Genomic DNA, 15,304 nt, shown 5'->3' on the forward strand with positions numbered 1-15,304 from the left:
CAAAGATAACTTTGAAGTTTCTGGCTGGAGTAAGTGGGTGAACAGTGCCTCATTTATTGGGTGGAGTAGCCTGGAGGAAAGGGACTACAGTTCAGGGAGGCACATCAAGAATTCTGTTTTAGGGGCTTGCCTGGTGGCACAGTGGTTAAGAATCTGCCTGCCAGTGCAGGGGACAGGGGTTCAATCCCTGGTCCGGGAAGATCCCACATGCCTCAGAGCATCTAAGCCCGTGTGCCACAACTCCTGAGCCTGCACTCTAGAGCCCGTGAGCCACAACTACTGAGCTTGCATGCCACAACTACTGAAGCCTGCACGCCTAGAGCCCATGCTCCACAACAATAGAAGCCACCACAATAAGAAGCCCATGCGCAGCAATGAAGACCCAACGCAGCCAAAAATTAATTAATTAATTTTTTAAAAAAGAATTCTGCTTTAGTCATTTTGAGTTGAGATGCCTGTCAGAGGTCCAATTCAATTGTCCAGTCACTAGGTGCTCAGAAGAGAGGCGTGGGGTGGGGCTTTGGGAGGCATCATTTTAATGATGGTAAACACCTTGGGATCTGAGGGAGTCACGTAGGTTGAGGAGGTAGATGCAGAAGAGGAGAGGGTTCAAGAGGGACCCAAAGGAGTCAGACAGAGGAGCCAGAGCAGGAAAGAAGACTGCAAAAGAGGCTGGGGAGGTGAAAGGAGAACCGGGAGAGTGCTATGTCCCAGAGACTGACAAAGCAGTGTTTCCAGAAAAGAGTGGTCAGCTGTGCTAGATGCTACTTACAGCTCAGATAAGATGAATAAATGGAAGGATCCTTTGACTCTGGCCACATGAATGCCATTGGTACACATGATAAAGACAGTGTTCCAGGAGGAATGGGGTGGCAGCCAGACCATGGTAGAGCTATCATGTTTGGACAGCTTGTCCAACAGGGAACACAGAACAGGGAGAGGTCTAAAAAGGGATGTGGAATCATAGGAGGCTTTGACAGAGAATGCTAGATGACCCTAATAGCCATTCTCCCCCATTTCCTTTATTATAGACTTTACAGTTCTAGCTGGCCACATGGCTTCCCTGAATAAATGCAGGTTTCTAGGACTCCCTCATGGCTCGGTGTGGTCACATGACTCATTTCCAGCCAACAGGAAGAAAGTGGAGGTGTCCACGTGCAACTTGTGGGAAGTAGCTTTAAAGGGAAGTGGTGTGCTTATCTCAGCCATTGCTCTCTCCTGCTTACTGGAATATATAAATAGAGCTGCAGCCAGCCTATTCAACTTTGAAGCTGTAGCCATGTGTTGAGGATGTTAGGGCAACAAGGTAGAATAAATCCGGGTTTCTGATGTTTAGGGAGCTGCCCTGGGCTATTACCTCTTGATTTTGTATTTGAGAAAAAAAGAAATTTCTGTCTTGTTTAATCCTCTGTTTTCCAGTGCTCATAGCCATATCTAAGTTTTACTTCTGTTAGGATACAAAGGATTTTTTTAAAATATGGAAGGTACTAGAGCAGGTTTGAAGAGTGATAGGAATGATGCAGGAGTGATGATTCTGAAGAAAAGGTAGAAGGAGATGTTATGTGGGCGTGAATGGTGAGGACACCTCTGGTAGAGGGATGACTCCACCATTATTAAAAAGGGAAGTGTGCAGACAGAGAAGATGTTTCCAGTGAAGGTTGCGATTAGAAAGATGATCATCCACATCTGATGATTTCTGGTTAACCCTGGATGTGAAGGAGGTCATGATCCTAGAACAAGGAGGAGAGAGTAAGGCCAGCTTTGTGAATCATGGACCCGATGATGTTGGAGGTCCCGCCAGCGTGAGCAGCCTCAGGGAGACAGCTGCCTTCTGGAGCAGTTGGCCACACTGCTGCAGGTCATGAAGAGGGTGAGAGGAGTGCCCACAAAACCGGAAAGGCCTCCACCCCTCCCCCACCAGGCCTCACTGACAGTTACTTATGACACTCGCCTGCCATTTCCAGCTGCCCTTTGAGATCCACCAAGCTTTACCTCACCCATTTTTACAATAATACGGGGTGGCTTCAGAAAGCATCAGGGACACTCAAAGCAGGGCAGGCCCATTTTCTCTTCCTTTCTTAAAAAGTAAAAAGAACTGCAGTGGTGCTCATTTTGAAATGTATAGAAATATCAGATCACTATGTTAGGCACCAGGAACTGCCATAGTGTTGTGGGTCAATTATGTACTTCAAAAAGCAAACAAACTCAGAAAAAGAGATCAGATTTGTGGTTACCAGAGGTGGGGGGGGGCGGGGGTGGAGAAGGGGAATTGGATGAAGGTGGTCAAAAGGTACAGAATTCCAGTTGTGAAATAAAGAAGTACTAGGGATGTCATGTACAACATGATTAATTAACACTGCTATACGTTACATGTAAAAGATATTCAGAAAGTAAATCCTAAGAGTTCTCATCACAAGGAAAAAAAATTTTTAATTTTTCTCTTATTTTGTATCTGTATGAGTTGATGGATGTTCACTAAACTTATTGTGGTAATCATTTCATGATGTATGTAAGTCATTTTGCCATATACCTTGAACTTACACAGTGCTGTATGTCAGTTACATCTCAATAAAACTGGAAGAAAAAAAAGTACAACATAACCAAAAAACAAAATAAACTAAAAGAATTGAGATATGGACAGTCCCAACTCATAAAAGGGCTGTATTGTAAACAGTGACTTAGTTTCCGAGCTAGCCCCCAGAACTGTAATTGCCAAGAATATAACTGAATTATTGCACAGACTGCAAGCCTGAGGTATAGATTATGGGAACAAAAAAAGTTACAAGGAGGGGTAAAAGAAAGAAGCTGAGAGTTTCTTCTCCTGGACCTGGAGTTGGCTATAAATTTTAAATCTGACTTCCTCCTTACCCCCCTGTCCCAGTCTGGTCCCTATCCCAGTGCTGCTTTTACTCTCCCTGGGGTCTGCTCTGTAGCGCCTCTGTGTGTGTGTGTGTGTGTGTGTGTGTGTGTGTGTGTGTGTGTGTGTACAAGCTGGGGGGCAGGGGGGCAATGAGGGGAAGCAGCTTGAATAGAAGAGGAACTTGGTGTCCAAGTGCTCCTAATTCTCAGCCACTGGGTCTTGAGCAAAATACTTTACATCTCTGAGCCCCACTTTTTTTTTTTTTTTGCGGTACACACAGGCTCAGTGGCCATGGCTCATGGGCCCAGCGGCTCTGCGGCATGTGGGATCCTCCCGGACCGGGACACAAACCCGTGTCCCCTGCATCGGCAGGCAGGCTCTCAACCACTGTGCCACCAGGGAAGCCCAGAGCCCTACTTTTCTTATCTGTAAAGTCAAGATTATCTTGATAATAAATAAAACCCACCTCGCAAGCTTATAGTAAGAATCAGATGAAATAATGTTTATAAAACAGGAGCTGGAAGGAACTCTGTTTTCTGGGAACCACCAGACAACCAGGGATCTTCACTTTAGTCAGGATGTTTTGGTTGCAAGTGAGAAAAACCTACTCAAATTAGCTTAGGCCAAAGGAGGGAAGATTACTGGAAGTATACTCAGGTCACACACAGAATCAAAAGCAGAACTGGAGACCAGATTGACTGTGAACACTAGGGGCTGACCCTGTGGGCTGCCCAGTCCAAGACCCCCTTCCTCTGCCTCTCCTAGTGCTCAGAGTTTGCCCCATGTTGGAGATGTGACTCCCAATAACTACACTCTAGGTTGGTTTGAACAAATCCCAAGGGAGGCCTCTAATTGGCCCAGCTCTAGTCATGTGCCCAGTCTTGGACCAATCACTGTGGCAAGGGAGAGAGGTTTCCGTAACTGAACCAGGTGTAGGTCAATATTCCCATTCCTCTGGTCTGTAGAGCAACACCTATGCCAAAGAGGTGGTGTTGCAGGACCAACATCATAATTCCGGCAGTCTTAACAGTATGTGCCTGGTATTCCTCAGGCCCTAAGCCGTCTCTGAAAGGTTTTAGGCAGAGTAGTAACATTATTACATTTGTGCTTTTAGAAGATCCCTAAGGCTGCAGTAGGGAGAGTGGATTGGAAGGAGCAAGATTAAAAAATAGGAAGGAAACTGTTACAATGGTTCAGGAAGTTGGTGATGAGGAGATCTAAGAGGTGAACAGATTCAAAATATATTTAGGAGGTAGAATTGAGGGGTGACTAATAGGATGGTGATTGATAGGATTCTGGCTGCATAGATGGTGATGCTGTTTACTGAGACCAGGAATCCAAGTGACTCTGTGTGCGTGTTTCGTGAGGGGTGACAACTTGGACCTCTTCCGTTTGAGGTGTCTCTGGACAGAGAAAAGAGGTCCAGTTTGCTGTTTGAAGTTCAGGAGAGACATCTAAGCAAAAACTATACATTTGGGAGTTGTATTAATCAAAACTTGTGTTCAGCTCCTGTAACATAAACCCAACCACATTGCTTTGACCAAATGGGGTTTGTTGCTCTTTGCTGCTATACTTACTGAAAACTCTGACATAACGCAAAGTCTGAAGGTAAGTAGAGTAAGGCTGGTCAGCAGTTCCACAGTCATTCAGGTCCCAGGTCTGCTCTGTCAGTCAGCTCTGGCTCTCCTTACTAGGAAGCTTGCATCCTCAGAGCCAGCTGTTGTCATACAATGGCTGCTCCGGCTCCAGCTTCCTACCTTCATTTCATGTAGGCAGGAGAAAGAGCAAAAAGGGATGAAAGAGTAGCACCTATGTTAGGACAGCAAAACTTCCCCAGAAATCCCTACCGACTGCTGCTTATGCTTCATTGGCCAAGTCTGGTCGCATGGCAATCCTTAGCTCCACAGGAGGCTGGGAAATGTAATTTTTAAAAATTAGGTTATATATGTTATATATATTTTACCACAATAAAAAAACCCAACATTTTAATGCTAAAAAAAAAAAAAAAATTAGGTTCCGAGCCTGTTTGAAAGAAAGAAGAGGAGAATGATTATTGAGAGAGCTGCACAGAGATGATGATTAAAACCGTGAAAGTAGAGGATATTATCCTGGGACTGGGAGTTGAGAAGGAAAAACGACAGAGGCAGAATCCTGATGAAGGTGGAGACGACCAGGAAGAGAAAAAGGAGAGGGATTAAGGAGCCTGAGAAAGAGCAGCCGGTGAGACAGGAGCAAAGCCAGAAGGATGGTGTGTATGCAAGTCAAGGGAAATGAATGTTTCAGGAAGGAAGGAGTGGCCCCCAGTTTCCAGTGCTGCAAGGAAGGCTGCAAGACAAGGCTGAGGAGTGACCACAGGTGTCGGGAGCTTCAGAGAGCTGGGCCGGTGGAGAGTTGGGTCACAAGCCTGTTAAGTGGGCTGGAGAATAAATGAGGATCAGAGTGAGGTCTTTAGCTGGAAGATGATGAGGGTAAGAGTCTGAGGCAGAGGTTTGTTTAAGAAGGGAGAGAGGGCTTCCCTGGTGGCCCAGTGGTTGAGAGTCCGCCTGCCAATGCAGGGGACGCGGGTTCGTGCCCCGGTCTGGGAAGATCCCACATGCCGCGGAGGGGCTGGGCGCGTGAGTCATGGCCGCTGAGCCTGCGCGTCCGGAGCCTGTGCTCCGCAATGGGAGAGGCCACAACAGTGAGAGGCCCACGTACCGCAAAAAAAAAAGGAGAGACTTGAATATGTTTAAATGATGTAGGGAAGAGGCAGTAGAAGAAGAGAAATTGAAGAGTCTGAAGGAAAAAAGATGATGCTTGCTGGAGAAGGTGAGAAGGATTGGGGTTCAGAACAAGAGGGCAGCCCAAGACTGGAGGACAGATAGGCCTCCTTGGAGACAAGAGGATGGGGGAAGAGCTGAGTGAGAAGGGGATGTTTGTGGGTTTAGTGGGGGTTCCTGAGTGAAGGCTTCCGTTTTTTTTCTGAAAAGAGGAATAGGTCACCTGTTTAAGGAAAGTGGATGTTTGGTGGGATCCAAGGATTTCAGAGAAACTTAGTAGAAAATGAGAGAGGCTTCTGAGGAGGGGTAGACAGAAGGATCTGAGGAAGGATTGGGAGCCCAGGTGAGGATGGCGAACCAGAGTCAGAGTTACAGCTCAAATGGCAGAGCCTTCATCAGGCCTCAGTGGCTGGGTAAGTCCAGGTGCAGAGAGCACAGACAGGAGGATTGATCAAAGTTTGAGGGTTTGCTTGAAAGGCATGATAGGAAAACAGTAGTGCAGAGGATTGAAGAATATTGGAAAGAAAGCACTGAGGTGTCGTATCATGAGTCTTGGGTGGTAGGGGAGAGAAGTGACAGCTGGAAGGGCCAGTAGATGGGAAGAAAGGAGAAGGTAGGGGTGAGGCAGGAGGGCCCTCACTGACCGCAGAAGACAGGAATGGTTGCATGTGGCTACGGTCAGACAGAGATGTATCCACAGGAGTGAGTGATCAAGATGAGATGAAGGAATCAGTGGCCCTTGCAGTGAGGAAGTCGGGGCCAAGAGGCCAGTGGGAGGCTGGGTCACCCCATGAAGTATGGCAGGACTTGGCTGAGCCAGGTGCTGATGTCTTTGGTGGACCTTTCACTCCAAGCTGTTTTGAATTGATGTTGCCTTTCTTGAAAAGATCAGGGAGCCCTAGAGAAAGGTGAACAGAAAAGAAATTAATTTCTTGGCCTGTCACCCAACGCCTGCCCTATTTGTTCCAGAACCATCTACTTTTTAAAAAATCTGCAGGTCTTCCCTGGTGGCACAGTGGTTAAGAATCCATCTGCCAATGCAGGGGACACGGGTTTGAGCCCTGGTTCGGGAAGATCCCACGTGCCATGGAGCAACTAAGCCTGTGCGCCACAATTACTGAGCCTGTGCTCTAGAGCCCGTGAGCCACAACTGCTGAAGCCCGAGCACCTAGAGCCCACTGAACTGGGAAGCCACTGCAGTGAGAAGCCCGCACACCGCAGTAAAGAGTAGCCCCCGCTCGCCTCAACTAGAGAAAGCCCGCGCACAGCAATGAAGACCCAACGCAGCCAAAAAAAAAAAAAAAAAAAAAAAAAAGAATAAATAAAATAATTTTTTAAAATGTTAAAAAAAAATTTGCAAATTTTCCAAGGACTTCTTGCTCCTATTTGCATCTGCAGCCTCAGCCCTGAGACCTCTGTCCTCAGACAGTGTCCCCGACCACACTCGAAAGATTTGTGATAGGAACCCATGTGTTAGCACAAGACTGTGGAGCATACTTTAATGATGGAGGCCAATCATAGATGATGGTGACAAGGAGTCTTATCTCCCCTTAGTTGTCCAATCCATAAATTGAAAGTGGGAGGGAGAGGACAGTTGTTCAGTAGGTAACCTCCCAGAGCCCTTCTAACCTTGAGTGCCTGTGAGTCAACCCTACTGTAATTTCTCCAAATGGAAGAAGACAGTTTTGCCAAAGAAGTAAGTCCAGATGTGTCCAATAAGACATCGGAGGGAGGAGGCCAGTCAGAGAGGTTAAGAGCAAGGTCAGACTGCCTAGGTTCAATCCCAGCTTTGCCCCTGAAAGCTCTGTCCACTAGGGGAACTGTGGACTATATGCAAATGTGAAAATCCCTTGACAGTGAAAAATTGTTTCTTCTGAAGTAATCACATGTGAACTGACTTTCACAGAGCTATGCATTTGTAGCACAAATGAGGAAAGTAGGCTCAGAGGGAGTCACTCTCTGCATGAGTGGTAGAATCAGAAGTGTTAGCTTTATGTCCAGACCTTTGTGTCTCAATCTCCCACCCAAGACTGGAGAGTCACGAACACACGGATTTGGGGGTCCAGTAAGCCCCTGGGACCCCTATGTTCAGGCCCTGCCAGGAAGGACCCTGATAGGAACCCCTAGGAAGGAGAGAAAGAGACACCTGCCCCACCCACCTGAAGCAGAGCAGAGCACAGGTGGATGCTGCGGGCACCACGGGTGCCTCTGCCTGTCCCCCTCACGGCTCTGGGGACTTTTCCCTGGTCCCGTGGGAGAACCTGGCGTTCCCTGGGGAGCAGTGTGGGACAGCTGCTGCCACATGCACACACTGCCATCTAGAGGCAGCCGGCTGCACTGAATTTACGGAGCCACAGCTGGGTGTGTTAGGGCAGGAGAAAAGGGCTTTCAGTCTTGGTTTGAAGATTCCTTCCTGGAGCACTTGTTCTCCTGGTTCCCTCTTCTAGTTACCCACTCAGGCAACACCACATACTGTAGTGGCAGGACCACGCACCTACTCCTCTGGGCGTCCTGATCTCCCCTCCCTGTAATGGTTGCTGCTCTTCCCTGTGCCCCCATCTCCACAGGGTCTCTGAGGTCTCTGCTGTTCCTGTGTCTTTAGATGCCTTCCCTGGCCACACTTCATGTTTATCACCAGACTTGCTCTCTCTCCTGAGCCCCAGCCCCCGTCTAGAAGGAAAATCTGATCCCATCATCCCCTTCCCCCAGACCATGAGAAGTTCATTTCACTGAACATTCTTCAGAGGCCGACCACACCTGGTCACTATAACCACATCTGAGCAGGTCGCTGTAACCACATCTCTGACCACAGGCCTCCTTCACACTCGGTGACCCAAGCTGTCACCTCTAGTGTAGTGGTGACCACACAGACTGCCCTTCAGGACCAGGTGTTGGAATCTGATCGGAGGGAATTGCCCCGGGCAGAAGGGAGCTACCTCAATCAGGGTTCTTGGGCCCAAAACTCACCAAATCCCCCTTGGCTCATTTCTGGACAACTAATGAGTGATCCCGGCTCCAGCCTCCCCATGGGGTCAACTGAGGCATCCCTTGGAATAACCTCACAGTTCAATTTCTCCCCCCATCCTGTCCTGCTTCCCTCACTTCCTGCACATAAATCTTCAGATCAGCTTCTGTTTTCTGTGCACTTAGCCTCAGCACATGTCATCACCTGAGCTCAGAACATCTTTTGCCCATTTCCTTTGCCTGTGTGAGAACGCTCAGAGAAGTAGAAACTAGCCAGCCTAGCCCCTCAGCCAGGCTCTTCAGGAGAATGGGTCTGGGTGTCCCCATGTCACCAGCTCCCAGAGGGTCACTCATGCTCTGGCACCAGTGTCTCAGCAAGGAACGTTATCAGGGAAAAAGAAGGGCACTGCATAACGATAAAGGGGTAAATTCTCTAAGAAGACAAAACAATTCTAATATGTATGCGCCTAACAACAGAGCATGAAAATACATGAGACAAACATCAGTAGAACTGCAAGGAGAAACAGATGGAAACACAAGAAACACTGTGTCTTGTGCAGAAACTCCTGCTCCAGCTGCTTCTAACCAACTGGTCCCCAGCTTCCCCTCGGGCCCTACCTGAGGTCTGCCCACTGTCTCCTCTGTGAGTCTTCAGACCTTACCCCCTTCAGCTCTCAGAGAGGCACATTTATGTACCCCAAGAGTGATAAGCTGATTGCTTTGGTCAGCTGTCACCATCCACACCCCTTCTTGGGCAGAACTTTTGTGCCAGCCTTGCAGGTTGGCATGCCTTGCATATCTGGCCAGCCCATGAGGTCCTGACTCAGAGTTCAGGACCCACCTCTGGTCCAGTCACTCTTCCCAGGATGGAGAGTTTGGGGTACAGAGCTCCAGTGAGGCCAGAGCTGCATGACCAGCTCTCTGAGATCCCCAGGAGAGGGCAGTGATGGGTGGCAAATGGGTACATAGTGTCGTGTCTATCGAGTCTGCTGCTGGGGCTGCTGACTCGAGATAATAAACAAATTTAGACCTACACATTAGCATTTGTAACTGGTTTCGGTATGAGTATGCAGATCCGGTTTTGTGATGATTATATTCTTATTTGTCGATTTTTAAATGTGTTTGAAACATTTATGAGACTGAAGCATTAGAATTGGGAAGAGTGTAATTGATTACATTTAACTTCAATTGTTCAGGGAAATCTACTTTGTTAAAATTACAATAAGTCAATTTGTTAGCTGTAGGAATAGTATGTGAATATTTAGAGAAATGTTATCTGTTTCAGTTTTCCTACATTGCACGTGAGACAAGGTGCAGAGTTGGCTATGCTTCTCTGTGGGTAAAGAGCTCCTTGAGCATTAAAGAGCAGCTGTGGGGAGCCCATGGGGTGCTGGGAGCCAGTTCAGGGAGCGGGACCTTCACTGTCTATGCACCAGGAGGTAGGAGGGTGTCTGTCCTGTGCTCTGCCCCATGGCCCAGCTGGGGCCAGTGAGGGGCCTGACCCAGTGCACTAGGGTGAGGGGTTCACTGCTGGTGGCCCCCAGCCCTCACCCCACATAGGCCCAAAGTTACCCCAAGGTTCTCTTGAGTCACAAATGTTGGGATAGAAACGAGAGCCAGATAAGGGCAGCCGAGGCCTCTGCCTGGTAGATGCTTCAAAGGCTTTCTGCTTGAGAGGGCAAGCCTCATGGCCCACCCCAGGAGCTGGCTGTGTCTCCAGGCCCAGCTCCCCAGCCCCTCCTGTCCAGAGGGCGCTGGCCTCCTCCTCCTTTTGAGTATGACCAGTGCTGGGGTAAGGGCCTGGTAGCAGAACTGGCCTTCTGTCCCCCTAAACAAGCACAGTCAGGAAGGGCACAAGGAAGGCCCAGTGCCAACTGGCCCACTGTCAGGGAGAGCAGCTCTCCCAGCTGCTTATCTGAACTTGCATTCCACTCCAGGCCTCTGCTTATGCAGGCCCAAGGGCTTCCCTGGCTCCTCAAACCATACTGGTTTAATAGAGCTTAATGTGGCCCAACTTTCATGCCACATCTATAACCCTCTCTGAGGGGCTGAGGGTGAGGGCACAAAAAAACTTTTGATCAGTGAATCAGATATGGAGGTTTACTAAGTGCATAGGATAATGCTATTTTATTACTTTGTTAAAAATATTTAATTAGTTAATGCATTCACATGTATTAAAGTTCAAAAGGGCATTAAAAGGGACATTTTCCTCTCACCTGTGTTCCCAGCCACCAGTACCCTATTCCTAGAAGCAAATACTGTTACTGGTTTTTCATGTATTTTCCTATCACTATGTTATGGCAGACACTGTTGGTTGAACCCTAAAATCCATTCTGTTTTCTTTTTTTAGCGATAGAGTCACCAAAGTTTGGCAACATATAAAGCCATCCATGAGAAAGACTACATTTCCCTACCACTCTTGCAGGTAAGTACAGGCATACCTCATTTTATTGAGCTTCACTTTATTGTGTTTTTTACAAATTGAAGGTTTGTAGGAACCTGCATCAATCAAGTCTATAGGTGCCATTTTTCCAACAGCATTTGTTCACTTTGTGTCTCTGTATCACATTTTGGTAATCCTCACAATATTTTAAACTTTTTCATTATTATTATATTTGTTATGGTGATCAGTGATCTTTTTTTTCTTTGCGGTACGCGGGCCTCTCACTGCCGGGGCCCCTCCCGTTGCGGAGCACAGGCTCCGGACGCACAGGCTTAGCGGCCATGGCTCATGGGCCCAGCCGCTCCGCGGCATGTGGGATCTTCCGGGACCGAGCACAAACCCATGTCCCCCGCATCGGCAGGTGGACTCTCAACCACTGCGCCACCAGGGAAGCCCATGATCAGTGATCTTTGATGCTACTATTGCAAAAAGATTATGACTTGCAGAAGGCTCAGATAATGGTTAGCATTTTTTAGCAATATTTTTTAATTAAGGTATGTACACTGTTTTCTTTGACATAATGCTACTGTACACTTAACAGACTACAGTATAGTGTAAACATAACTTTTATATGCACTGTGAAACCAAAAAATTCATGTGACTCACTTTATTGCTATATTTACTTTATTGCAGTAATCTGAAGCTGAACCCACAATATCTCCAAGGAGTGGATGTACAGACCTTAATCCTGGCCAATGGGATGTGAGCAAAAGTGATATGTGCTTCTTCCAGGTCATACCTTAAGGTAAAGAAGTATGTTTAGCATTTGACAAAATTCAACATCCTTTCATGATAAAAACTCAACAAATTAAGTATGGAAGGATTATTCCTCACCATAATAAAGGCCATATATGACAAGCCCATAGCTAACATCATACTCAATGGTGTAAGGTTAAAAGCCTCTCCTCTGAGATCAGGAACAAGACAAGGATGCCCACCATCACCATTTCTATTCAACATAGTACTGCAAATCTTAGTCATAGCAATTAGGCAAAAAAAATAAATAAAAGGCATCCAAATCAGAGAGAAAGAAGTATAACTATCTCTGTTTGCAGATGACATGATATAGAAAACCCTGAAGACCACCAAAAAAACTGCTAAAACTGATAAATAAATTCAGTAAAGTTGCAGGATACAAGATCAACATACAGAAATCAATTGCAAGGGTCAGATGTGATGAAGTGAGAGAGTGGCAGGGACATATATACACTACCAAATGTAAATTAGATAGCTAGTGGGAAGCTGCCGCATAGCACAGGGAGATCACCTCTGTGCTTTGTGACCACCTAGAGGGGTGGGATAGGGAGAGTGGGAGGGAGGGTGACGCAAGAGGGAAGAGATATGGGAACATGTGTATATGTATAACTGATTCACTTTGTTGTAAAGGAGAAACTAACACACTATTGTAAAACAGTTATACTCCAATAAAGATGTTAAAAAAACAAAGAAATCAATTGCATTTCTATACACTAACAACAAACTATCTGAACGAGAAAGAAAGCAATCTAAGCTTTCTAAGTTAATAGACATGTAAGCTAATAGACATCTATAGAACACTGAATACAACAATGCAGAATACATTCTTCTCAAGTGCCTATGAAATATTCTTCAGTAGAGACCATATGTTAGGCAATCAGATAAGTCTTAAAAAATTAAAAGAATTGAAATCATACAAAAAGTTTGTTCTCTGACCACAATGGAATGAAATTAGAAATCATTACCAGAAGGAAATTTGAGGAATTCACAATTATGTGGATATTAAACAACATACTCCTAAATAACCAAGAGGTCAAAGAAGAAATCACAAGGGATATTAGGAAATATTTTGAGATTAATGAAAACAAAAACACAGCATACCAAGATTAATGCAACCAACACAGTGCTCAGATGGAAAATTATAGCTGTAAACATCTATATTTTAAAAAGAAAGATCTCAAATCAATAACCTAACCTTATACCTCAAGACACTAGAAAAAGAAGAGCAAACCAAACCAGACACAAACAGAAGGAAGGAAATAATAAAGATTAGTGCCAAAATAAATGAAATAGTAGAAGAAATATAGAGAAGAAATCAACAAAACCACAAGTTGATTCTTTGAAAGGATCAACAAAATTGACAAATCTTTAGCTAGACTAGTAAAAAAGTAAGACTCAAGTTGTTAAAATCATTAATAAAAGAAGGGCCATTATTTTATTTTCAGAAATAAAATGATTATAGCAAAAAAATAAAGCAATTGCATTTACAATAGCATCCCCCCCAAATAAAATATTTAGGAATAAATTGAACCAAGGAGGTGAAAGACCTGTACACTGAGAAGTATAAGACATTGATGAAAGAGACTGAAGAAGACACAAATAATAAAAAGAAAAAAGAAGAAGACACAAATAAATGGAAAGATATTCCATATTCCTGGATTGGAAGAATTAATATTGTGAAAATGTCCATCCTGCCCAAAGGAATTTACAGATTCAATGCAATCCCCATCAAATTTCCAATGGCATTTTTTAAGGATATAGGAAAAACTATCCTAAAACCCCAACTGGCAAAGCAATCCTAAGAAAGAACAAATCTGGAGGCATTGCACTTCTTGATTTTGCACTATATTACAAAGCTATAGTAATCAAAATAGTATGGTACTGGCATAAAACAGGCACATAGACCAGTGGAACAGAACAGACAACAGATGACATGATAATCTATGTGGTTTTAAAATAGATATCAAGCTGAGGAAGATCCCCTCTTTTCCTGTTTACTGAGGAGTTTTATTATGAGTAGGTTTTGGATTTTGTCAAATGCTTTTTCTGCATCTATTGATTTGATCATGTGGCTTTTTTCTTTAGCCTGTTGATATGATAGGTTACATGAATTGATTTTTGAATGTTGAACCAGCCTTACATACTAGGATAAATCCCACTTAATTGTGGTGTATAATTCTTTTTATATATTGTTGAATTTGATTTGCTAATATTGTGTTGATTTTTGCATCCACGTTCATGAGAGATATTGGTCTGTAGTTTTCTTGTAATGTCTTTGTATAGTATTGGTATTAGGGTAATGCTAGTATCATAGAATGAGTTAGGAAGTATTCACTCTGCATCTGTCTTCTGAAAGAAATTGTAGAAAATTGGTATATTTTCTTATTTATTTATTTATTTTTGGCTGCATTGGGTCTTTGTTGCTGCATGTGGGCTTTCTCTAGTTGTGGTGAGCGGGGGCTACTCTTTGTTGAGGTGTGTGGGCTTCTCATTGCGGTGCCTTCTCTTTGTTGCAGAGCACGGGCTCTAGGCACGGGCTTCAGTGGTTGTGGCATGCAGGCTCAGTAGTTGTGGCTTGTGGGCTCTAGAGCACAGGCTCAGTAGTTGTGGTGCAAAGGCTTAGGTACTCTGCGGCATGTGGGATCTTCCCAGACCAGGGCTCGAACCTGTGTCCCCTGCATTGGCAGGCAGATTCTTAACCACTGTGCCACAAGGGAAGTCCCCATTTGTTTTTAATGTATACATGTCTTTATATTTAAAGTGGGTTTCTTGTAGATAGCGTATAGTTGGGTCTTGTTTTTTGGTCCACTCTTGACATCTTCTTTTATTGGTGTATTTCAAATATTGACATTTAAAGTGATTATTGATATAGTTGGATTAATTCCTACCATATTAATTTTTATTTGTTGCCTTTTTTATATTGTTCCTATTTTTGTCTTCCACTTTTTTGCTGTCTTTTATAGTTTTAATTGAACATTTTATATGATTCTGTTTTCTTTCATTTTTTAGTATATCAGTTATCCTTCTTTGTTTACTTTTTTTAGTGGTTGCCCCAGAGTTTGCAGTATACATTTGCAGTTAATCCAAGTCCACTTTCAAATAACACTATACCACTTCATGGTGCAGTGTGAGTACCTTGTAATAATAAAATAATTATAATTCCTGCCTCCCATCCATTGTATCATTGCTGTCATTCACTTCACTTATATATAGCATATATATAAGCATACATAATTGAATATATTTTTACTATTATTATTTTAAACAAAGTTATCTGTTAGATCAATTAAGAATAAGAAAAATAAAAATTTTTATTTTCCCTTCACTTATTCCTTCTCCAATGATCTATTTTCTTTATGTAGATCTGAGTTTCTGACTACATCATTTTCCTTCTCTCTGAAGAGCTTCTTTTAACATTGATTGCCATGCAGATATACTGGCAACAAAGTCCCTCAATTTATGTTTGTTTGAGAAAGTCTTTATTTCTCCTTCATTTTTGCCAGATACAGAATTCAATGTTGG

At 44.4% G+C, this 15,304-nt stretch overlaps 2 protein-coding genes across 10 annotated transcripts in view; one reads left to right on the forward strand and one right to left on the reverse strand.

Annotated features, from left to right (window-relative positions):
• The window catches only part of TSPAN14 (tetraspanin 14), a 62,227-nt gene extending 57,663 nt beyond the window's left edge, over window positions 1-4,564 (reverse strand). The window contains exon 1 of the mRNA XM_067025248.1: window positions 4,438-4,564. The gene's annotated coding sequence lies outside the window, so the exon portion shown is untranslated. The remainder of the gene's footprint in view (window positions 1-4,437) is intronic.
• The window catches only part of DYDC1 (DPY30 domain containing 1), a 159,126-nt gene that overhangs the window by 1,645 nt on the left and 142,177 nt on the right, over window positions 1-15,304 (forward strand). For all 9 annotated transcript variants that reach the window (XR_010838914.1, XR_010838913.1, XR_010838915.1 and 6 more), the window contains 2 exons: window positions 10,934-11,008; window positions 11,660-11,771. The gene's annotated coding sequence lies outside the window, so the exon portion shown is untranslated. The remainder of the gene's footprint in view (window positions 1-10,933; window positions 11,009-11,659; window positions 11,772-15,304) is intronic.

This window comes from Kogia breviceps, chromosome 2 (assembly GCF_026419965.1).
Source record: "Kogia breviceps isolate mKogBre1 chromosome 2, mKogBre1 haplotype 1, whole genome shotgun sequence".
Lineage (NCBI taxonomy): Eukaryota > Metazoa > Chordata > Mammalia > Artiodactyla > Physeteridae > Kogia > Kogia breviceps.